This window comes from Natator depressus, chromosome 1 (genome assembly GCF_965152275.1).
Source record: "Natator depressus isolate rNatDep1 chromosome 1, rNatDep2.hap1, whole genome shotgun sequence".
In the NCBI taxonomy this organism is placed as follows: Eukaryota; Metazoa; Chordata; order Testudines; family Cheloniidae; genus Natator; species Natator depressus.
The window spans coordinates 225,224,605-225,249,134 of NC_134234.1; the positions used below are offsets into that span (position 1 = coordinate 225,224,605).

At 40.3% G+C, this 24,530-nt stretch overlaps 1 protein-coding gene across 2 annotated transcripts in view; it reads right to left on the reverse strand.

The window, feature by feature from the left end:
• PRR5 (proline rich 5) overlaps nt 1-24,530 on the reverse strand; it is a 128,141-nt gene that overhangs the window by 103,054 nt on the left and 557 nt on the right. The window lies entirely within an intron of this gene.

Below are 24,530 nucleotides of genomic sequence, written 5' to 3' on the forward strand. Positions count from 1 at the left end.
AAATTGTGGCTTTGACCACAAAACCTCCTATTTCTTATGTATGCACATGTAATTAGTTGCATTCATCAGCATAAAGTAATTATCCATTAAGCAGCTCATAGACAGCTTACTACAAACTTTAAAGAGAAATATAGACAATGATATTATTACTCCCAAATTTCATCTACAATCTAAATAGTCCCTTGTGATCTCTGAATCAATAGAACATTGTAAGACAGGAACAGCACTTTACCTCTACAAGCTTTAAAAAAAAAAATCACATTGTTAACATCTAACAAGCATATAGGCAAACACAAATATCATTAGTATTTACCTCTAATTCTCTAACAATACAGGTCTGCATTTCAAAGCTCTAGTCTATCTCACATGGCTTTGTTAGGGCCATTCCTTAAAAATTATCACTTATGTACTTTTTTAATATGTCTTTAAAGGTTGAATATGGGTCATTTAGCCTCATAGTTGCATAACCCTTTCTGGCACAGTGTCGCATAGAGACATGACAAAAAAAGACCAGATTAAGTTTCCACCTATGTATGGGACAGCAGCAGGCTGGTCTGAACCTCTTGACTTTATAAATAAACTTTAGCAATATGAGGATAAACTGCCAGGACTTGTTTCCCCATAAAGATTTTTAAAGTATCTAATGCTGCCACCTGAATCCATAAATTGCTGACATTCAAACCTTTTTGAAACTAGATAAAAGAAAATAAAAGGAAATCCTTGATCAAAATTTTGGTCAGGAGGATACCCACCGGGGCACACCTGCCTACAAATGTAGAACAAAACAGGGTGTTAATTGTAGAGTATCATCTGGAGTTCACATTCTCTACCAGATCTCTGGAGTGGCCAAACTCAACGCTGAAATGAACAAGGAGTTTAGGTTTGTTTGCCTGACGTAGGTCAGGAAATCGCTGGCCCCATAAATTTTCAAGAATTACCTCCATGATGACAACCATGGGCAGGACTTTGCAACAGTTCCAGGACTGGTGGACTGAATACAGTAGTAGAGGAAGAATTACTTCTGATTTATTTGGAAAATAAAGAGGAACTATTAATTCAACACTGACAGTTGGGTAGATCCTCATGCTCCCTCTCCCACCAAGGAATAAAAGCACAGCAAAGCTAGCACTGAGGGATTGTAGTGCCTTGTGTCATTCAGTAATCACTTGGCCGGTCAATTGAATAAGGGCACTTATGGGGTTCTAAACAGTATTAGACTAAGCAACAATAGCAGAGGTGCAACACATTTCCTGGGGATTAATGACTGCATGGGAGGAGTAGATGGCCCTTGGAGCAGTAGGGGGCCATGTACTCCATGCCAGTCATCAATCCCTGACAAATGCTCTGCGCTAAACTCATTAATGGTATTACAAAGTAAAAATCAAAATTAGCAAAGGTCTGGATTTTTATTGGGTACACAGAAACTTTTCCTTTGACTTCAGTGGACACTGGATCAGGCCGTAGGCCAATATAAAAATGAAACCTCTCAGAGGAGTCTAGGGGCCCACCACCCCTTGCAGTGGACAGGAGGCAAAAGGAGGATTGCATAGGTCTTTTCACCATGCCCCAGGGTCTGTGGTGTACGCCCCCTCCATCTTCCATATCACAGTATTGCCAACCCCAAGAATTCAGAAGTCACAAGTCAGGTCTCAAAAATCATGAGATTGGGTTAAAAATAATAAATTTGGGGTTTATTTTCCCTCTAGTATCTGAAATCTTAGGGTTCACATTTTCTAGCTATTCTCTGCAACCATAAAGGCTAGAAACATACACTTTTTAAAAATGAATGCTAAGATTCTCTTATAGTCACATGATTCCAGAAGATGGGGTGATCAGAAAAAACACAAAATATCACATTACTCATGATAAAATTGTGAGAATTGACAATGCTGGCTACCAGATTTAGGTCCTAATCCAGCACAGCAGTAAAGCAGGTGCTTAACTTCAAGCATGTGAGCAGTCCCACTGTGTCTTGTGCAGATCATAGTCCTTTGACTAGTTGGTGTCGGTTTAATTTTTCAAAACCAACCACTGTAGACTTAAAGGTATAGGACTTGATTCCGGAAGCTTGTGTGTGTTGAAACCTTATTTGGCTACCAGGCTTAAGGCAAACAAATCACAGAGGAAATTTTAATGTTTCAGAGCACTTAGGAGGTTCTGTCCTAAATTCCACTTTATTTTGACAGGATTGTTCGCTAATCTTAACTTGCACTGGTTTATTCTCACCATGCTGTTCATTTGACTGCCTCAGCTGCTCTGAGAGACATCAGCCTGTCACTAACAGAGCAGCTGCATAGTTTTATATGGCCAGATGGTGAGGTACAGGGAGACTTTTTCTGTCTGTCTGTCTTTGTGGGGGCCTTTTTGCATTACTTAGGCCTTGACATGCACAGAGAGCAAATTAAATTCTCCTTATAATTACTTCCTGAATCTGTGTATTAGCAATCAGTCCTCAGCCAGACAGATGGTTACTACTGCTGCACAGCTGTTCTGGTGGTGGCAAGCATGACAGATGAGCGACAGGCAGGTGTGATGGTGCTTTGGATTGCCAACTAAAACTGAAAAACAAAAACCCCACAATCCAACCAAGCAACTGAGGGTAATAGTACAGTAACTCCTCACTTAATGTTGTAGTTATGTTCCTGAAAAATTAGACTTTAAGCAAAACAATGTTAAGCAAATCCAATTTCCCCATAAGAATTAAATGTAAATGGGGGGGGGGGTTAGGTTCCAGGGAAATTTTTTTCACCAGACAAAAAACTATTCTATATATATATATACACATACTCACACACACACACACACACACAGAGTATAAGTTTTTAACAAACAATTTAATACTCTACAAAGCAATGATGATTGTGAAGCTTGGTTGAAGTGGTGAAGTTAGAGGGTGGAAGAGGGTGGGATATTTCCCAGAAAATGCCTTACTGTTAAATGATGAACTAGCACTTGGCTGAGCCCTCAAGGGTTAACACATTGTTGTTAATGTAGCCTCATACTCTACAAGGCAGCAGGAATGGAGGGAGGGGAAACAGCATGGCAGACAGAGACACACACCCTGTGTGTGGGAGAGAGAGAGAGAGATACGCATTGCCCCTTTGAAGTACGCTGACACCACTCTAAATGCATTGCCTTTAAAAAGATGAGGAAGTTGAGACAGCAGCTGCAGCCAGCAAGCTCTCGCCATCCTTAGTCCTGTCCTGTCCCCACCCTGCTCTATATGGAGAAGGGGTAAGCAGGGTGGGCAGGAGTAGGGGGACACCCTGACATTAGCCTCTCTCTTCCCCCCTCCTCTGCATAGCAAGCAGGAGGCCCCCCCCGCAGCAGCTCCAAGGCAGCAGGTCAGTGGGAGGAGGGACAGCTCAACTGCCAGCAATTGATAGCCTGCTGGGCAGCTGCTGCACAGTGAATTTAGGGGAGCGGGGAGCTGATAGAGGGGCTGCAGGTCCACCTTGGTTCCACCCACCCACCAGCTAGCTGCAACGGGCTGCTCTTCCAGCAAACAGTGGACAAAGCAGGCGGCTGCCAAACGACATTAGAAGGGAGCATTGCACAACTTTAAACGAGCATGTTCCCTCATCGATCAGCAACATAACAACAAACCAACGTTAACCGGGACGACCTTAAGTGAGGAGTTCCTGAATCTGGAAGTTGTTACCAACTGATAACTGTTGAGTGGCCCCTGAAAAACAAGAGTGATGGTCTCAGTCCAGTTCCCAGTTGACAAGCATCCACTTCAGCACACATCACTATTATGACTGGCACAAGTGGGCACCATTACTGGCAGTCCCAGTAGAGATGCTAACAAATCAATGGGCATGGAAACTGAACTAACCTCTTACCCCTAGAGATGATTATCTCAAACCCATGGATGAGTGAGGTAGGGGGTAGTTGTGGGATAGCCTGTAATGTTACTCCGTACGCTGTATTTATTCTGTGGCTAAATAGAGGACTTTAAGCTGCATGACTGTGGAAATCACAACCTTCATAAGCACAAAAATTCTTTTTAGATGGTGGGGCAGAGGGAGGACAGGGACATGAAAAAATAAGCAGTGCCAAGGAAAGGCAGCACTGAAGGGAGTTTGTTCCAAGCACTCTAACATGGTGTCTCTTTTATAGCGTTCTGTTTTCCCACAAGATCCTCCCCACGCTCACCTCCCCACGCTCACAACTGTAGGCATGACCACCTTCTATCCTCAACCAAGAACAACCACATAGGGCTACTTTCAAAGCTAGTCAACACAACTCTGCACTCAGCTACTCTGCTCAAATTCCCTCCCGCTTCCAGGGGCTGAATATGCTCCATAACCAGCACTTGTACCACCTGACAGTCTGGGGAACAGAGACCTGAGGGAAATGAACTCATGTCTCTCACTGGAAACAGAGAGCAGTAACCCCCAGACCAGCTACATTTCATTTATTTAGATGGTAAGCTCATCAAGGCACAGACCATCCTTTTGTTCTGCATTTGTATAGTGCCTAGCATAATGGAGCCTTGGACCATGACAGGGATAAGTAGGACAGACAGACAGACTAGACAGCATGCCCTTTAAAGACAACCATGACTGCATCATTTTGCTCCAACCCATTATTGAGAGAGTAGAAGCAGCATCAGATGACGGTAGATGTCAGCACTGAGGAGCCCCAGAACCCAGGGGCAGCAAGATGTATAAAAGCCCCCTCAGGTATTGAGCATCTCTCAGTTGGACTGGAAGATCTGGTCCACGAAGACCATTCAATACTTGAACAGTTAAAAAAAAAAAAAAGTCTAAAAGCAATTAACTATTGTGGACTTACCGGCTTAATTCCCAGCATGGCCCAAGTTTCACACCAATTTTTTAGATCACGATTTTGTCATACAAGGTTTTTCGCAAGTTGTTTCTTTAAGATTGGTGGGCGGATAACCCTCCTCTCCCCATGCTAATTTGCCATGGCATTCCTGAGAGAGATGGATTCCACGACTTTCGTGTCTTTTTGTATTCCTGTCTATCAAAGTTTCCACTGACTTCTGATATTCTGATCTACTTGCATGCAAGTAGGTTACTGAGTAAAGCAGCAAGTGAACAGGTAGGGCTTGATCCTGCAAGTGACAGTATATACCAGGGATCAGCAACCTTTGGCACGCGGCCCATCAGGGAAATCCGCTGGTGGACTGGGATGGTTTGTTTACCTACAGCGTCCGCAGGTTCGGCTGATCGCAGCTCCCACTGGCCATGGTTCGTCGTTCCAGGCCGATGGGGGCCGCGGGAAGCGGTGTGTGCCGAGGGGTGAGCTGGCTGCCTGGAATGGCGAACCGTGGCAAACTGCAGGTAAACAAACCTTCAAGGTTATTGTAGGAGGGTCACGGTATTACCACCCTTACTTCTGCGCTGCTGCAGTGCTACATTCAGAACTAGGCAGCTTGAGAGTGGCAGCTGTTGGCCAGGAGCCCAGCTCTGAAGGCAGAGCCACCACCACCAGCAGCGCAAAAGTAAGGATGTTGGATCATATTAAAGAAGTTCTGTATTAAAATCACAAATGAGTTTGATTCCCCATAGTTTAAATTCCAGGGTATTACTAATTAAGAGGTCTCTTGGTTTTTGGTACTGTTTCTCTCCCTCTGTGTGTGAAACTTGCAAGCTGCTAATTGCGTTAGTACATTCTAAGACAGAGTCTGTTCTCAAAGCAATTCTTTGTAATAACAACTACTCACACAGAGAGAGACTCAAAGCAATACTCTGTAACAACAGAAACAGCACCCAGAGACTCCCCGCCCTTTTGTTGTCTTCATCTTGCTTTGTTAACAATTGTGATTAAAATAGAAATAGAGGATGTATGTGGATGGATGCTTGGTGTGGATAATAACTGAATGATCAGGGAGGTGCCAGCCTAAGAATCCAGTGTCCATCGGCTGAAGAAGGCGTCAAGTGGAAATAACCAGAGGGCCCCCGGAGGGCAGACTGGAATCTACCCAACAACCTCAAGAATGGGAGAACCAAAGAACAAAACATCTAGCAGCACGGAGTCGTCAGGAATGTGCTATCTGCTGATTGATTCAGCAACAGCATGATGAAGCAATTCCCATAGACTGGCATAGGAAGTAATTCCTATAAAAATGGACTCTAGAAAGTGAGAACTTTGGGGTCTGATTCTGCAAACCAACTTCCAGGAGCATCAGATGTGCATCTGACAAGGCCCTGCTCCCTCCTCATGTCCAGGCCACCTGGCCAGTGGCTTGGCATGAGCAACTCTAAGGCTGGTAACTATGATAACAACCTTGCAGAACCTGTGTGTGTGTGTGTGTATGTGTGTATGAATGTGTGAATAAATATGAGATTGAATGGAATGTTATAGCTATAACTAACTGCTTACTACGATTCTTTCTGTATTCACAATAAATGTGGTATTTTGCCTTTTCCCCTTTAATAAGATCCTGCTGGTTTTTATTTTATTGGTATAACAAGGATGGCATGGTATGGTATTGCCACCCTTACTTCTGCGCTGCTGCGGGTGGGGCACTGCCTTCAGGGGTCAGGGCCTGGCCAGCAGCTGTCGCTCTCCAGCCATCCAGCTCTGAAGGCAGGTCAGAAGTAAGGTGGCAAAACCATGACCCCCCTAAAATAACCTTGTAAACCCCCCGCGCACTCTCCTTTTGGGCTGGGACCCCCAGTGGGTGAAACACTGGTCTCCCCTGTGAAATCTGTTTAGTATAAGGTAAAAGTACCCAAAAGACCAGATTTCATGGTCCATGACATGTTTTTCACGGCCGTGAATTTGGTAGGGCCCTAGCGATATTCAAAACAGAGCCCAATACTGAGATGAAGGGGAAGACGGTCAAAAATTAGATTACATTAAAAGTTGAATGTGGTGATCAGATGATCTTAGGAATTCTTCTTGGGAGAAAAGAAAGAAGAAGAAGATAGAGTCAGGTAGGCACGTAAGATATTTTGTAAGAGGGAAGGAATACAGTGAAACACTAACGATAAGTATATGAAATTAACTACAAAATTAACAAACCAAAGATGGCATTCATCCTCAAGTTCTCTTAATCAAAGAAATTAATTATATCCTCAGTATTTCCTTGAACAAATCCATAGCAGAACATACAAAAATTATTATTTTCCTAAAAGCTGAAAAAGAGCTATGAAGGTATTGCAAATAGTGAACCAAATTCTGAGCTGGTATAAATGGGAGCAAGTCCACTGACTTTAAATTAGCCAACTATACACCCTCAGCATATTTTGCACTGAGTTTCTAGGAAAAATGCTTTTGCGAGCAAGAATGCAGTTCTGTACAGATGAAAGAAGTAAATTAAATCCTGATGGCAGGAATTAGACAGAACTGCCATCCCAACAAAAGAATATCCATATCTTTGGAATCACCTTCAATCATCAATGAAAGCTAAGGAAAAGTTGAAGATTCAGTGAAGAAGAAATCTATAAAGCAACATAATATAGTATCCAGTGACAGAACACAACCTTGGGGATCTGATCTTAAATACATATGAAATTGAAGTTCTGGGACTAAACTAGAAGCTCTGAATAATAAATTAGTATGTGGGCAATATTGATAGAGAAAGGGAATTTAATGTGAAGGCCCCTAACGGAGCAGGTCAAATTTATCTTGGTGGATAACATCAGCTAGCATTTGCTTGTATATCCAATGAGCAGTTTGTCTAGTAGTGGTGGTGTTTGTCTCTGTTACGTGTAATAGATATAAAATTATCTCTGTAGTATTGCTTATAAAAAAAGAGGGCTGGGTCCAAGTTTTAACAATGCCAAAGTTATCCACTTGGACCTTAAGTTATTCCACTTGTGTAAGGAAACAGAATTTGGTGAAACAGAAGTGAGATCATGAACCATGGCCAGGTTTGGCAATGCTTATCTTCAGTGAGTAAAAATCGAGAAAGGAAAAGAACCAAAACCACACACATACGACGGCACAGCTGAGGGTGAGCTTATCTTCAATCAGTATTGTTAACCTTTACAAATGTTATCACTATATCGATGCTGAATTAGCACTCAGCTACAGAACACTACTAATACCTGGCAGTACTTTCATAGCACTTTAAAGAACAACGTTGAAATGTGGCCAATTCTTAATATGCAAAGACAATTAGAAAAAACCTGTTAATAGACTGCACAATTATTTATCCCGAGTAAGAATCAACTCTTACTCTTTACTCATGTATTTAGATTTCAATTATATTATTATTTCTTATTTGTGTTATGGTAGTGCTTAGGCGCCTCAGCCAAGGACCAGGACCCCATCATGCTGGTGCTGTACAGACAAAGAAAAACAAAAAGATGGCTATACCCACACTAAAACAAAAGCATGTCTTAATATGCTGCAGGTACATAACTTAAAAATACAACAAAATTAACACCCAAATATAACTAAAGTATAGCAGTAAAGTTGTTGCAAACCAGACAACCCAAAAGCTCAAATTAGCCCTTTCCTACCCTTCCGATTTCCCTGCCATTTTCAAATGTTTGTGGGGAAAATTGCTTAATCGCATCCCCCAGAGGTCCTCAAGTCATCGGATTAGAGTTATTTCAGAACAAGGTGGCAAAGAATTCTGAAGCTTTGAGGCCCTCACAAAAAACACCTAGCCACAGAGGTGTTGGAACTAAGGGTGCTGGGGGGGTGCAGCAGCTTGAAGTGGTTTTCATCATATACAGGATTTATACTTTTGTTCAATGGCTTTCAGCACCTCCACTATAAAAATTGTTCCAATGCCACTGCCTAGCCAACACTCCCTTCTTGTATACAGTAGTAAGGTTTCCACTGTCACCAGTGGTTAGGACACTAGCCTCCTACTTGGGAGACCTGGGTCCAAGTCTCTGCTCTGCCACAAGCTTCCTGCGTGACCTTGGGCAAGTCACTTAGCCACTCTGTGCCTCAGTTCCCTATCTGTAAAATGGGAATAACAATGCTTCATCGGGGTGTTGTGAGGATAAATACATTAAAGAGTGCGAGGCCTTTGTATACTATGGGAATGGGAGCCATATTAGATATAGCTTGAGTTTCTGATTGTGTTGGTATGAAAGAAGCAGTCTGTCAGGAACGTAGGTCTTAAGACTCTTGGGGCTTTATATGGTCAAAACTGAAACTTGAAATATCAACTGGAAACTTCCAATGCACATAACTAATTAATACCTCCTATATGTAAAACAAAGGTTTTTTGACATAGAAATCATCATCCCTGGTATTATTTGTTACTGTTCAATTCCCCACGCAGACCAAATGCAGCATTTTCACCATTCATTCTTCATCATCCTTTGAAGGTGACTCACAAATGGCTGCAAAAAACCATAAGTTTGCATCTTATAAATGTCTTATAAATAAGTCTTATAAAAGATCTGAAAGATGGGTTATTTAACTAATTAAGCTATTATAGTTTGTTCTTTCCACCTATTTTTTTTTTTTTTTTACCTTAAAAATATCAGGAATGTCAGCTCTTCTCTTGGTTTTGCCAGAGAATCAATTGAATGAATTCTGGTAGCTCTCATGCCTTAACTAAAAGGCAGGGTTGTGAATCTTTAACGAAGATGCCTTCTCCAAAATGTTTATTAGTCTTTGAAGTTAAATAAGTCAACAGATGCAAAATACTAGCAAGCAAAAAAAAAAAAAAAAACAACCTAAAAAAATCTGTGGGGTTAAAACTGATGAGAGTCGCAGCAAAGACAAGGCCAGAATAATTTCTGCCACCATTTTGAGCAGATAAGCAACTCCACTGACATTAGTAGGGTTACATGGAGTACAAGGTGGCATAGAATTTGGCCAACAGTATGCAAAACAGAAAGCTTAGCTAGAGCACTGTTTAAAAAGGCTGACAACTCAGGAGTCTTGCCTACACTGTAGCTCCCGCTGGCTAACATAGTCATAGAGTCTTACATCCTAGACAGGACCTGCATTTCACATGTAAAAAACAAGCAGAAACCCCCCCCCTACTTTTTTCAGGTCCTCGCTGTATATCACAAGAAAAAAGAATAATGGGACACAAGCCCATTTAATTTCCATTGTGGGTCACCTTTAAAGTCTAAAAATTGCAGCAAATATTGATTACACACATTCGTTCCCCATTTTTACTTCATTTGACTTTTCTTCCTGGGAAAATCTGACCTGAAATGAGCAGATTTGGGGGGTTGAAGAGAACTGCTGAGTCCTCTGAGAAAATATGAGATATGTTCACAAAACACACATCATTAAATGTGACAATAGAGAGAACAGCCAAGGATCCATGAGAGCACAGTAAATCAGATGCTGCAGCAGTCAGCCAGCGAGCACACTGGAGACATGCATTTTGAATGCAGTGAAAAGGCCAACTTACTTCTTTCTGAATAAGAAGTCCTCTCTCTTGAGCTAGGTTTCAGAGTAGCAGCCGTGTTAGTCTGTATCCGCAAAAAGAGTAGCAGCCGTGTTAGTCTGTATCCGCAAAAAGAAAAGGAGTACTTGTGGCACCTTAGAGACTAACAAATTTATTTGAGCATAAGCTTTCGGGAGCTACAGCTCACTTCATCGGACGCATGGAAAATAGAGTGGGGAGATTTTATATACACAGAGAACATGAAACAATGGGTGTTACCATACACACTATAACGACAGTGATCAGGTAAGGTGAGCTATTACCAGCAGGAGAGAAAAAAAAAACAACCTTTTGTAGTGATAATCAAGGTGGGCCCTTTCCAGCAGTTGACAAGAACGTGTGAGGAGGGAAGAGGGGGAAGAAACATGGGGAATCAGTTTTACTTTGTGTAATGACACATCCACTCCCAGTCTTTATTCAAGCCTAATGTAATGGTGTCCAGTTTGCAAATGAATTCCAATTCAGCAGTCTCTCGTTGGAGTCTGTTTTTGAAGTTTTTTTGTTGAAGAATTGCCACTTTTAGGTCCATAATCGAGTGACCAGAGAGATTGAAGTGTTCTCCAACTGGTTTTTGAATGTTATAATTCTTGACGTCTGATTTGTGTCCATTTATTCTTTTATGTAGAGACTGTCCGGTTTGACCAATGTACATGGCAGAGGGGCATTGCTGGCACGATGGCATATATCACACTGAACAAGCCTCTGATCATGTGGCTGATGTGATAAGGCCCTATGATGGTGTCCCCTGAATAGATATGTGGGGACAGTTGGCAACGGGCTTTGTTGCAAAGATAGGTTCCTGGGTTAGTGGTTCTGTTGTGTTGTCAAAATTGAGACATCTTGAAATGTTTTGGCTTAGATGAAAACAGCACTTTTTTTGTCAAAAAACTGTTTTGATGAAAAATTTTCTGACCAGCTCCAGTAATAACTACAATTGTTGTGTGGTGTGTGGTTGCTGGTGAGTATTTGCTTCAGGTTGGGGGGCTGTCTGTAAGCAAGGACTGGCCTGTCTCCCAAGATCTGTGAGAGTGATGGGTCATCCTTCAGTGACTTTGTCCTCACCCATAACTATTTCACATTTGGGGACAATGTATACCTTCAAATCAGCAGCACTGCAATGGGTATGGCCCCACAGTATGCCAACATTTTTATAGCTGACTTAGAACAACACTTCCTCAGCTCTCGTCCCCTAATGCCCCTACTCTACTTGCGCTACATTGATGACATCTTCATCATCTGGACCCATGGAAAAGAAGACCTTGAGGAATTCCATCATGATTTCAACAAAATCCATGATGATTTCCACCATCAACCTCAGCCTGGACCAGTCCACACAAAAGATCCACTTCCTGCACACTACAGTGCTAATAAGCGATGGTCACATAAACACCACCCTATACCGGAAACCTACTGACGGCTATACTTACCTACATGCCTCCAGCTTTCATCCAGACCACACCACACGATCCACTGTCTACAGCCAAGCTCTACGATACAACCCCTCAGACAGAGACAAACACCTACAAGATCTCTATCAAGCATTCTTACAACTACAATATCCACCTGCTGAAGTGAAGAAACAGATTGACAGAGCCAGAAGAGTACCCAGAAGTTACCTACTACAGGATAGGCCCAACAAAGAAAATAACAGAACGCCACTAGCCATCACCTTCAGCCCCCAACTAAAACCTCTCCAACCCATCATCAAGGATCTACAACCTATCCTGAAGGACGACCCATCACTCTCACAGATCTTGGGAGACAGGCCACTCCTTGCTTACAGACAGCCCCCCAACCTGAAGCAAATACTCACCAGCAACCACACACCACACAACAATTGTAGTTATTACTGGAGCTGGTCAGAAAATTTTTCATCAAAACAGTTTTTTGACAAAAAAAGTGCTGTTTTCATCTAAGCCAAAACATTTCAAGATGTCTCAATTTTGACAAAAGTTTGTTCAGAAAAAAACAAAACAAAGGATTTCCATAATTTCAAAACAGAACGGTTTTATTTTTTGTTTCAAACAAACTGTTCAAAATGAAATGATAGAGATCTTGCAGGTGTTTGTCTCTGTCTGAGGGGTTGGAGAAATGCAGTTGTATCGTAGAGCTTGGCTGTAGACAGTGGATCGTGTGGTGTCATCTGAAATGAAATTCATTGTTTTGTATATAATTTTTTTGTTTTTAAGTTTAAAATGGTTAAAATAAGAATGAAATGTTTTAACTGACCAAAACCTAATTGGTTTCGGAATATCTTTTTGCGGGAAATTTTAACTCCCCCCCACCCGTTTCAGAATGGAAATTTTTTTTGAGTCACGGAATTACCTGTGAAATGATAAATCTGGTTCCCAACCAGCTCTAGGTCACATGTTTGTAAATACTAGCTTGGACACTATCCACATGTTTCCTCAAGGCTACAAATAGTTGTTTTTTACCCCTAGGATCAGCATAGGATAAAGAAAAAACTGGATCAAACGGGTGGGCAGTGTCCAGACTAGCCTTTACAAACTTGCTAAATATCTTGAAGTACAAGAGTCTATTGAAGACAATCCCTAACAAGTTGCAGAGTGGTAGCCATGTTAGTCTGTATCAGCAAAAACAACGAGGAGTCCTTGTGGCACCTTAGAGACTAACAAACTTATTTGGGCATAAGCTTTCATGGGCTAGAACCACCTTCGTCAGATGCATGGAGTGGAAAATACAGTAGCAGGTATAAATACACAGCACATGAAAGGATGGGAGTTGCCTTACCAAGTGGGAGGTCAGTCTAACGAGACAATTCAATTAACAGGAGGATACCAAGGGAGGAAAAATCACTTTTGCAGTGGTAATGAGAGTGGCCCATTTCAAAAACAGTTGACAAGAAGGTGTGAGTAACAGTAGGGGGAAATTAGTATGTGGGAAATTAGGTTTAGGTTTTGTAATGACCCAACCACTCCCAGTCTTTATTCAGGCCTAATTTGACCTAAGGCTGACCTGGCATCCTAATTCACATGGTGTTATAATTTATATTTCTATATAAAATTGACAACAGATAAATATAGCCAAAAAGAACAAAACCTTACTAAAGTCATCTACAAGTCTCGAATGGAAAGAAGTGAATTACTAGGAAATAAAACAAGATGAGCAGCAGCAACCAGTGCTTGTGGCACCAGGTAGCAGAATTTCCAACATAAGCAATCAAAAAGAGAGAGCGCACAGTTCTGCTTAAGGTCACAGAAATTGAATAATGCACTTAGATATTCTAAATACAGAGGTACTACTCTACAGAGTGAGACTAATACTTCACAGCATATATTCAGATTACCCCAACTCCTGTGCTTTCTCAGCACCTATACAACACAGCACTTGTGTCCCCCAGCCCATTAAAATCTTTCTTAGCAGCTTCGGAATTAAACTACACACATCTCCAGCAACATCAGCAATGCAGAGCATATCAACAATTCAGAGAGGCTGCATACCAACACCCTCAGGACTATAAATGGATTCTTGTTAATAAGCAAGGGAAATAAATGAAAATTTTAACTGACTGCTGTTCTGAAGTCTCTCTAAGGAACCTGTGTCACTACTATGCCTAAGGCTTTTTACTATGTTTTCAAAGAAGGAAAATATGGGTTTTGTTATAGAGTCAACAAAACACAGGGCTGCTTGTTAAAGCTCAACCAGCAATTATCTCTTTCTTCAAAAGTTGTCCCAGACTTTTTATAGCACGACAATTGCCCAGTCACATTATGCTTTCACCTTGTTTCAGCACAGCATACTGTACCTCTGATATGTCACCATTTTCTCCAAAATACACTAATTCCATTGTATTTCCTGTTCTTCACTCTGCCAGGTTAACAACATTCACTGTTAAATGTGTTAGTCTCTAAGGTGCCACAAGTCCTCCTGTTCTTTTTGCGGATACAGACTAACACGGCTGCTACTCTGTAACTGTGTTACTGCCCTATTCATAGATGCAGACAGGAGAATGTACAAAACACAGCTTGGCAGATATGATGTAGTTAAACATCAAGCCTAAAGTCTGTGAGTTATTTACTTACATGTGGGCATGTGACTTTGGTGCCCAGGAACAGAGTAACAATAGTTAGAGCTAGTGGCAGCACAAACAGGTGTTGTGCCAGCATCCCACATACAATAGCTAGCTCTTATACGGTGCTTGTCATCAGTAGATTTTAAAAGAAGTTTATACAGGAGATCAGTATCATTATTACCATTTCACAAATGGGGCAACTGAGGCACAGAGAGGTGAAGTGACTTGCCCAAGCTCACCCAGCAAGCCAGTGTCAGAGCCAGAATAGAACCCTGGTCTCTTCAGTCTCAGCTCACTAAGCCACACTGCCTAAAAATACACATACATACCAAAAATACACCCTACACATACTAAGCTCTACAAGTGAACCTTGGTTCTCCCAACCCGCAACCCCCCTATAGTTCCAATGTAGGGTTTTTCCTGGAACATTGGCTGCCAGTCGTAAGGTGGTTTTATATGGACAAATGTCCACCTCCCTCCCCCCCCCCCCCGCAACTAAGACCATATTAACTCATAGCTCCTTGCTATCTAAGTGTGAATTTGCATAGATAATCCCAGGATGGAAGGCTGTATTAACACACTAGACCATGCAGCCCCTTCTGTCTGTGTATCGCTGAGCAGTGAAAATGAGTATAAACCCCAGTCTCTGCTTACCAAATTTTAAAGATGTGTCATTTCCTTTTGGCGCTGCCTATGGGCCATATCCTTCCCTGGTAAGTGCAGTGAGGAACAGCAGGATCTCTATTACATGTGTCCACTGCTCTGGGGATCCTGAAAGACTAGGAAGAATACACCAGATGTGCAGTGGGCTGCATTTCACCACTGTTATGAAAAGGAGCAGTGTGTGCCCCATTTAGCATACACTGGTGATGGCGGCATGCACACTAGCTGGCTGGGGCCCAAAAATGCTCCTCTGGAGTTGCTAGTGAATGAATCAGCAGAGTAGCAGACCCCCACCTCTCTCTTCCCACCAAGTGCACCAGCACAGCACAGGCAACATCTAGCCTCAGAGCATGTTCTGCACTGATTTAGATTTCATCAAATTCCACTGAAGTCAATGGGATTATATAGGGTGCAAGGCAGCACAGAATTTGGTCAAGAGCATTCAAATGCAAAATGTTTACATGGTTCTTCTACTGTCCTTCTAAAAGGACATGCTAATACTGACTGATGAAAAAAATTCTCAATGGAACTGTATTCTCACTCTATAATAAAAGCATATCTATAATGCAAAACTGAAAAATAAACAAGTGTGGAGTGATTAGAAGAGGACCTGGGTTCAAGCATCTCTGTTTCCACACCTGAAACTGTGACTCTGAATATGAAAATCATAATCCAGACAGTAGCCTCCAGTGATTGGACACAGAATGCTCCATAAACCTTGCAGTCCAGGCTCAACAAGGCAATTATGAGTAACGTTAGTAGATCTATATAATTGTTCATGCTTTCATAGATTCATAGATTTTAAGGGCATTATGATCTTCCAGTCAGACCTTCTGCATAACTCAGGCCATGGAACCCTCCAAATTCCTCACATGAATACGCAGCAAAGGGAGATCGGTGTGAATACTAGTGATTTTCATCTTGTCACTATAAAATTTGATATTCCTTTAACTAGAAAAACTATTAAAAAAAAAAACAACCCAAAACAATCAAGCTAGACCACAGTAGGGGAATACTTACGCCTAAGCATTCACCAGCCCGTCACTGGGATGAGAGAGTTACGAAAGTGTGTGTGAGAATAAGCACCTCCTCATAACCTAAGCAGGCAGATGAAAGGTAAAACCCTGTCTGCTTAGACTCTTTAGAATTTCAAATGTTCATGGGAAACTAGATGTTTTTGTAAAAGCGCAACATTGGTGTGCAATTTATTCAGATGTTACAATATGACCTCTCTAAATTGGATGATTTCCCCTTCCATTCCTAGAGACCTGTATATGTTTTCCTCAGCTAAGAGCCCTGAGATCCAGAATAAATAATCAGCAAAGAAGGAATCCACTCTGCATGCATTGTCTGTTAAATTATATAAAAGGGAAAGTATCAGATACTAATGCAGACAGAATGTTACAAAAGGGACAAGGGAAGGGGTAATTATGGCATGGAAAGAGACAAACACTTAGCTCTTTACATTATTGAAGTTCTGTGCAAATATTCATTGATTAATCCTAAAGCACTCCTGTTGGGTAGGAAAATTGCATGCAGTGTTGTATCCATGCCGGCTCCGGGATATAAAAGAGACAAGGTGGGTGACATAATATCGTTTATTGGACCAACTTAAGGGCCAGATTCAGATATCTTAAAAGGCATATTCTGATATTCTTACTCATATTGAATAGTATCTTATTTCTCAGTTGGCTGCACTGAAGTCAAAGAGACCACTTGTGAAGTAAAGTGCTACCCAACATGAGTAAGGGTATCAGAATCTCATTGCACAGAGTAAATCTGTTAGAGAGATGGGATTAGAACTCATGAGTACTAGAAATCTTCACAAGACCGAACAAAATGGGAGCCACTTAACTTCAACATCTGGGGTAGAGTAAGTCGTACCAAGGTGATATCAATTCCACAATTCAAGTACCTTTCCCAGCATCAGCTGTGAATACTCCCAAGAAAGGAAGCTGAATCCACTTGACTTAATAAAAGTAGACAGTGGGCAAGACAGATAACAGCATATTACCAATGCAAAAAAATTGCCTCTAAAATAGCATAAGACACAGGAATATACAAATTGCTATATCAGATGAGACCAATATAAGTCTGGTATCCTGTCTCGGGCAGGGCCAATCCTGAGGCTTCAGAAAAATTTAAAGAAACCCACAATGTGTCCAACAAGTTGTGCAATGCTGTACACGAAATGGAAAATTTCCTTCTTGACCACATGACAATTATTTTACACACTGAAATAATATACTCCAATTACCCTTAGCTTGTTATCTTGCATGCATAACTGTACACAAGATTAGTGGTCATAAAATTATCCTGGAGCAGAATCAACAAATTCTCCAGTAAGGCATGCAAAAAAGAGATATAGCAAAGTCTAATATAAAACAAAGTCAAATACAAACAAACACTTAAGAGCATGTCTACCCAGAGTAATTATTTGATGATAATAATAATAAAAGGACAAGTTGTGCAGTGGAAAACTGACTCAGAGTCGGATTATATAAATTAGAGAATTTCAGAAGCATAATGTAAAGCCAATTTTGTCCATATAGACAAAGCTCAAAAAGATTGGATCCAACCTTTGGATTCTTAACTGACATTTCAAAACCTCTGGTTCTGTAAAACTGGGGTGGAGTCTATACAGTCTATCTATATATGGAACAAATACTTAATAATGGCCTCCTCAATCTAGCAGAGAAGGTATAACGTGATCCAATGGCTGGAGGTTGAAATTCAGACTGGAAATATGGTGTAAATTTTTAACCATGAAAGTAAAGAACCACTGGACCAATTTGCAAAGGTCATGGAGGATTCTCAGTCACTGACAATTTTTAAATCAAGTTTGGATATTTTTCCAAAATATCTGCTCCAGGAATTATTTTGGAGAAGTTCTGTGGCCTGTGTTTTACAGGAAATCGGACTAGATGATCACAGTAGGCCCTTCTGGCCTTGGAATCTCTGAATCTATTAAAGTTGCTTCTCAAGTTTCAGCAAGTGTACAAAGATTAATTTATAAAGGAATCGACAAAGGAAAAGGTATCATCCAACAGCAACACCCAGCTTCTTTTGCCACTACTGGCTGGAACTTGAAGGAGTAAGATGCTCAAGAAACAGTTACTTTCTAGATTTTCTTCAGGTGGTAGAATTCTACTTGGGGCAAAGGATATAATAGAATCACTGAGTATCTCAATCCTGACCTGCAATAACCATTCATTATATAGCATCTTCTCTTCCCCTTCCTCCCACCCATGAAAACCAAATGGGGACACATGATGAGGCAATATTTGTTATATGGAGTAATGACACCCATTTCAATTGCCAGCTATATAAGCAAACATACATTTGTTGAGTTATAGGACATTAGGAGTTAGATATAGAAAATATCTATTTGTTCATCCCTTCTATCTCCCTCCTTCTGCAAGTGTTGCCCATGCTAATGCATTATGACACCCTGTCTCTGCTTAGACCACCTATTGATGTTTGAGTCTACTACTCCCTCTAAGCTAGTGAATCTGGTCACTTAGTTCAAGCAGTAGAGGCTTATGCTTTTAGATGCAGAGTCTCCAGCTCAATCCCCAAAGATGACCTAGCCAGGAGTGACATTACATAGGATTCTATTATTACCTACAGTATATTTCCCGGACTTGTATGCAGTTTACTTTTAAATATCCCAAGCAAGGAGGTTACCACCACTTCCCTCAGAAGACTATTCCACAGCTGAATAATTACCATGTCTGGAAGCTTTTCTGACATTCAAGTTACATTTTCTTTTTTAGCCCATTAATCTTAATTATACCCCCTTATACAATGCTAAATAATTTCTCTATTTTTAGTATCTATACCCAAAACTGTAAACTGTTAAGTCCCTGCCTCCACTCAATCACCTCTTAGTCAATCTATACAGATTCATTTTTTAATCTTTCCTCATAAATCAGTCCCTTCAGTCCCCTAACCAGTGGTATTGATCTTTCTTCAAATGCCTTCAATTTACTAGTATCTCTAAGTGCTCTGAATTTAATACAGCGTCCCAAATGCATCCACTCAAAACCCGTAGAGCCTGTTGTCCCCCCGGTTCATAATAATGATATGGTGGATAATTGCATTAGCATGTTTTGCCACCGTACTGTATTGCAAACTCATGTCTAATTTGTTCTCTGTTATAACCCTCAGGACTCTTTCAGCACTATTATTTCCCAGGGTATTCCCTCACATTAAGTATGTGTGTTAATTTTCCTTAAATGTTCTTTTTGTGCCTTTATTTCTACCCTTCAGTTCACTTCAGGTCTCTCTATGTTGTTTCTCAATGGAAATATCTGCAGACTGAAGTTCTGAGCATGAAAGAGCAAAACGGACCCTTTTTAGTGTCACCATCTTGGTTTTTGCATGATGGTGGCAAGACTGCCAAGAAACATTATTCTTATCTAGGAGTTACACCACCAAGTTTCCCATAAAATCTGCTGCTTCATTTGTGCACACATGCAGAGTAAGAGATTTTATGCAGTGATATATAGTATCTCTCACTAATCAAAATAAGGTTCAAATCATCTTTCAGTCTCTCAGGCAGATTGAGTTTCATCCTGATCAACACAAAGGAGTGCACTGTGGCTGCCTGCACTATATGACTGTCTGATGAGCAAAGATGGGTCTTTATTCCTACAACCTTTGTGAATCTTCCAGCCATCACAAGGTAATAATAAATAAACAAACAAATAAAACTATGCAGCACGTATATATTGCTTTTCATCAGTAGATCTCAAAGTGCTTTGCCACAGAGGTCAGTATTATTACCCCCATTTTTCAGACAGGAAAGGAAACAAAGGTGTAAACACCTTTGAAGTGGAGAAAGATTTTAAACAGAATCAAATTCCAGCCTCATTTTTTTCCACCTGCCATTGTTTTGAACTAGCTTTTAACCAGGACTATATTCATTCCAAGCAAAATTTTTCAGAAAGATTATTCTAGTAAGGAAATCTCAAGATCCTTATGTGTCATGTCCTGATTTAGCTGTCAGATTTCATTTACTATTCAGTACTAGTCCTACATTTTGGCTTGCCTGAAAATTCTAAATGCAAATGTATTTGCATGGTGGTTTAAAGGAACAATAACAAGACCTTACCTTACACCACAATTCCCCCTTTCAACTCCATTCTACCCCCATGCCATACACACAAATTCCAAAAGCACCAGATGGTTTAGAAACAAGATGGTCCTTATTAATGGTCCTCCACAGAATCAGACATTAACCGGCCACTCTGCACACACTTCAATACACAATTTAAACATCCTTTAACAATCATCTGTAGACAATGTTAAATTCTGATCTTCAAACTAGTGACTATACAACCAGTTTCCCTTAATAAAAACTAATAACAATAATTCTGCATTATAGTTATCTTAACATTACATTTTTCATCTTCAAAGAGCATTAGCTAATTAATCTTCATGCCACTAAGAAGTCATAGAAAAAGCAAACACCCCACAGAGGACATACTTCCAGACATGCAGTAAGGAATTTTCATTTCTATTCTTTGTGCATAGTGTCAGTGAGTTCTGATTAATTACTGGACCACAGATGTAGGCAGATAATTATCATTTCTAGTCATTCAGCAAACATTAATACAACCTTAAAAAAAAAAAGAGTATACATGGATCAAGTCATTGTGACCAGGAGTTTTGAAATAATTCCTGATCTTACTTACATGAGTGTAAACCAGAAGAAACTGGCCTGAAGATAATGGTGTTAAATCAGTTTAAAACTGGTTTCAATGAGATCAAAATATGACCCAATCGCTTTACTTCTAATGTAACTATGCTAGTTCTCCCTATGTAAGGCTGGGTTCTGAACTCACTTACATTGGTATAAATGTAGAGTAACTTCACAGTAGACCTCACTGTGATTTACAGGGGGATAATTGAGATCAGAATCTGTTCCATAACTTCTAAAGCTTTCCTATTATGCAGGGGGAGCGATAGCTCAGTAGTTTGAGCATTGGCCTGCTAAACCCAGGGTTGTGAGTTCAATCCTTGAGGGGGCTATTTAGGGATCTGGGGCAAAAATTGGGGATTGGTCCTGCTTTGAGGAGGGGGTTGGACTAGATGACCTTCTGAGGTCCCTTCCAACCCTGATATTCTATGAAAATACTCAGTTTTGTTCTTCAGAGGTGCCACACCTTTTTTGTTTTTGCTAGTTCATTAACTAGGAAAACTGATGCTCTAAAGAAGTGATTTTCAACTTGGGGTCTGCAGACCCCTGGGGTCCACAGACTATGTCTAAGATTTCTAAAGGGATCCGCACCTCCATTCGAAACTTTTTAGGAGTCCCCAAATGAAAAAGGTTGAAAACCACTGCTCTAAAGCGAAGAAAACTCAAACTAGACCAGAACCTTTGTTGGTATAAATTGGCATTGTTTCAGGATCTGGCTCAATCTATTTTTTTTCCAATTACTATCCTTTACAACATTTCCCCAAATGTATGGTTAAAGCAGGAAAAGGCTATTTTTTCTCATTATCTATTATTTTTGTTCAGCGATTAAGTGCTACTTACATTTTCTATTACAATTCTAATACTTTTTCATAAGCATTTATGGTATAGCTATAGAACATTAAATCTGCTGGCTTTCCACATAAAAAATTTAAATACTTTTACTGGCTTTCTTTACAGCTGCTATATTTTACTCCTACAATTCTACCTGCCGTTAAAAAAAAGAGTCTCCTCCAGAATACACATTAGTAAGGGGGGAAAATTGATTACAACTGTGGGATCAGATTTTCAAAAGAGCTCAGGGGCAGTTTTTCAAGAGTTTAGCACCCACAAATTGGAGCCAAATTCTGTGCCGCACTGAGGAGCTCGGACTGTGGCACTTACGGCCATGCTTAAAAATAAAAAAGAGAGAGAGAGAAAGAGCTCGGAACCTAACATGAGGAATTCTTTTGAAAATCTGGCCATTTATTTTGGTGCTAAAATCGGAGCAGAGCTGTTTTGAAAATCTGGCCCTGATTGTGGGTAAAAAGTTATGGCCAGAATGGTTAAAATATTGTTCTACTTTAAAGTGACTTCCTCTCCAAGTCCACTGGGAACAACTCTTCATTCAATATTCTTTCCAGCCTCTTCCTATAATTAGATTATTAATAAGAGAACTGAAGACTAAGCATCAAGTTATCCATTCAGCAGTGAGTTGTACAAACATCACACCCCAACCAATCCATGTTTCATAATAAGTAAAATATTAATAGATTACTACGGGAAATTATAAAATAATGTGTATTGTTCAGTTTATTGCTGGAATTAAATTTCAGATATGCTTTTCTTTACTTAAGAGATGTATTAATGAAAAAGGAGCACTCTCACTAGACAGCACTGCCCTTCCATGAACTCAGTGGTTATAGCATACCTTTATAATAATAAATTAATCCCACTATATCCTTAAAATCCCACATGTATTGACTATGATAGCTGATTTATACTGCACTACTCAGTTAATTCCAATTTCAAGAAAAATGGCTAATCAATCAACTGACTTTCCCCTCCCTCTCTCAATGGATAAAAAAGGCTTCTGACCTTTCATCTTCTCCCTCACCATTGGTCCTAAATGAAGCATCAACACTTTACTTTTAGACTACTACAGATTGTATCTTTTTATTATTAAACATTTTGCTGGTACATGTAATCACTGATTGTTTCCTGTAATTTAAAATGAAATACTTAAAAGCATGCTGGCTGGAAATTATTAACACGATAAAGGCTAAATCATTTCCTTGATGCACTTTTTTCCCTTTCTAAGGCTGTCTGCTATTGGTGATTTCACAGTATTAAAAACAGAGACATTCACCAAACTAATGTGGTCTTGAGAAGTATTAAACCACTCAACCTTCATAAAATTATCAGATTTGTTATAACTTGCCAAAATCATCAATGACTGCACACACAAAAATGGAAATATACAACCTGCTCATGCATACAGATCCTGTGAATTCCTGCTCATGCATAGAGATCTCACCCATGTGAATAAAGATTACAGGAGCTGATCTACTGAAGAGCATTTTATAGTCAAATCAGTTAGAAGAAGACTGTTAATAGGGACAGAACTACTATTTTTTTGTGTATCAGCCTCAGTTATATTTTAGATATGTATCTCAGACGTGAAAGGTGACTGCAAATACATTAATTCTATATTCATATGATACGTTAAAACATCATGTTGGCAAGCCAATATGAGGGCTAACTATCAACTCAGTATTGACAGAAATGTACTGGGTAAGCAACTCTTAAAACTATGTTTACTATACATTATAGAATGCACAGAAATGTTAACCAGAAATCTTGCTGAATATCTCTAAGACAATGTTAGTTAATGGTTTTATAGATCTCTCTAATTTAAAACTCCTTACTTAGTATACTTACTATTTAAAAGCCACCAAAATGGAAATGTTAAAATAGATTAAAATTGATATTAAATGGATAAATTATAAGTTTCACAATGCTATTGCTTTATTTTCTATTGCATTGTTTATTTCAAAAACTTAAACATTGTCAGTAACACAGTAGAGCTACCACCACCATGATTAACCCACTGGACTATGTATTAGTTTCTAAGCACAGTTTGGAACAGACTAGGAATTCTCACTACGTTTCAGCTAAAATGTAGTTTCCACTGGGGGGGGGGGGAATGTGTTTTCTTCTTCTAATTTTCTGGGGAAACACATGATTCAGAAAGGAAAAAAAAAAAGATCAAAACTACTTTTTTCCCCAATACCCAAATCTCTCTCAATGAACAACAGACCCCTTGTCTAAAGTCCTGCTAACTGTGCTACAATTAGGTGATTTCCAAGTATTTATCAAGTCATCCCTTGAGAGAAGATACATACAGGTGCAATTTTTCTATTTGCCTTCAGTGGGTCTCTTGAGTTTGGAAAACCAAACATCTTCCTAGAGACCATTGTTGAGGGCACCAAAACATTTCCTTGTCCAAACCATATGTTTTATTTCATTTTATCAGAGTTCCCCTAGCCTAGAGCCTCGCGTCTATATCTTCATATGAACCCTGTTACCAATCAGAAATTGACAGTAACCCAGGATAATTGACAGTAACCCAGGTTAACTCTACCAAGAGAAATCAAAGGACCACTTTAGCTGCTGGGCTTAGGGTGGGGCTGGACGCTGTTGTCACTCAAAGGTGTATGCTGTTGATGAGACCTGCATGTGCAGGGATAAAGCTAAAATAAGTTATGCAGCAGCGTTTGCTTTTACTCACCCCGCTGCTTGCCCATTCGGGCAATTCCCATTTAAACTCTCTACCCTCTGCTTCACCCCCTCCGAATAGCTACAAGTCACACACAGGACAAAATAATCACCTACCAGCAGCGCCTATAAATCCAGAGCCCTCCACTTCCAGGCATGGCACCCTTCTGCCTTGCTTCTGATGCCTTTGGCCGAAGCTGGGGGCGATGGGGGGGGGGGTTGACCCCTCTCTCTGGATCCCAGTT